General features: G+C 41.1%; 1 pseudogene; it reads right to left on the bottom strand.

The window, feature by feature from the left end:
* Window positions 1–509: 509 nt before the first annotated feature.
* Window positions 510–620, bottom strand: LOC136752049 (uncharacterized; annotated as a pseudogene).
* Window positions 621–1,276: the final 656 nt, after the last annotated feature.

Genomic DNA, 1,276 nt, shown 5'->3' on the forward strand with positions numbered 1-1,276 from the left:
ACCTCTTCACGGGAGGACAGATCGTAAAACGGACCCGGACCTGTATCTGCTGATTGGATGAATGGCCATAAGATGTTATGTCATTTTTCCTATAAAGTTATACTCATGTTTGTAAACATTAAGTCTCACTGATGGAATTATTACTGACGTGGGGCTTCCGAGCCGCTCGATTAAAGTACTGTTTGCTTTATCTCCGCGACTTCTCCACTTATTTCTAAGACGGTTCAACACACACAGCCAGCAAGACACACAGAGCCAGCCAACTCAGCGATGACATCACGAACCTCTCTCTGAGCTGACTGCTATGACATCACAGAGCACGTGCATTCCGTTGCTTGACGTCTGTCAACGACTCAGTCACTGCCAGCCAGACTGCCTGGCTGGCTGGATGGGGGGGCTGTTTGCTGCTGCTGCGTACCTTAGCAAGCTTATTTGCTTGACCGGCCTTCCTCCTTCTCCGCCCACATGCCCACCTATGCCCGATCTGCTGTTCACCTGGATCACAGCTCCACCCCAACAAGGCAGAGCCTCCCAAGAATGGTACAAACTCAACCATGTTCCCCTCCATGGAAAGCTTTAACAAAAGGCAAAAGCGTTATAATGAAGAGGAACCCGAGTCCAAGACGCTTCCGACCAGCCATACATATTTGTTTGTATTAAAGATCACATTTTATTACATTTTGCTTTTCTGTACTTTATTACATCTTATTGTGATTTATAATTGTATTGTTTATTTTCCATATATATGTATGTATGTATGTATGTATGTATGCATGTCCAATTGCTTTTAAAATACAAATGCACTGAATTGAGAGTGAGAGACAGAGAAAGAGAGAGAGAGAAGTGCTAGGGCACATCTGTAACATAAACTAGGGAACATTCGTCACATGCTTAGGGAACATTCATAACATACAGGGAACATTTGTAAAACGAATTAGGGAACCTTTGTGACATACTAAAAGGACATACTGGTAAGATGTTGGACACATTTGAAACAACAAAAATGGCATTTGGTTATTTATTAGGGACATTAATACCAGTCTGTGCAAATATCTATGCATATTCCAATGTTTGCTGCAGGACTTACAGATTGAGTGAGGGGGTCAATATGTTTGATTCAGAACTAACCACTGCTTCCTCAATTTTGTTTTAAACATAATTTAAAAGAAAAGTGGGCTATACATTGGTCTGGAAAAAAGGAGCAGTGGTCCCTAAGACAATTCTTTTAGTTTTTTTAACACAATTCCTAAAACCCATTTTTCTGTAAAATATGTTA

The sequence above is a fragment of the Amia ocellicauda genome, chromosome 6 (genome assembly GCF_036373705.1).
Source record: "Amia ocellicauda isolate fAmiCal2 chromosome 6, fAmiCal2.hap1, whole genome shotgun sequence".
NCBI classification, from domain to species: Eukaryota; Metazoa; Chordata; class Actinopteri; order Amiiformes; family Amiidae; genus Amia; species Amia ocellicauda.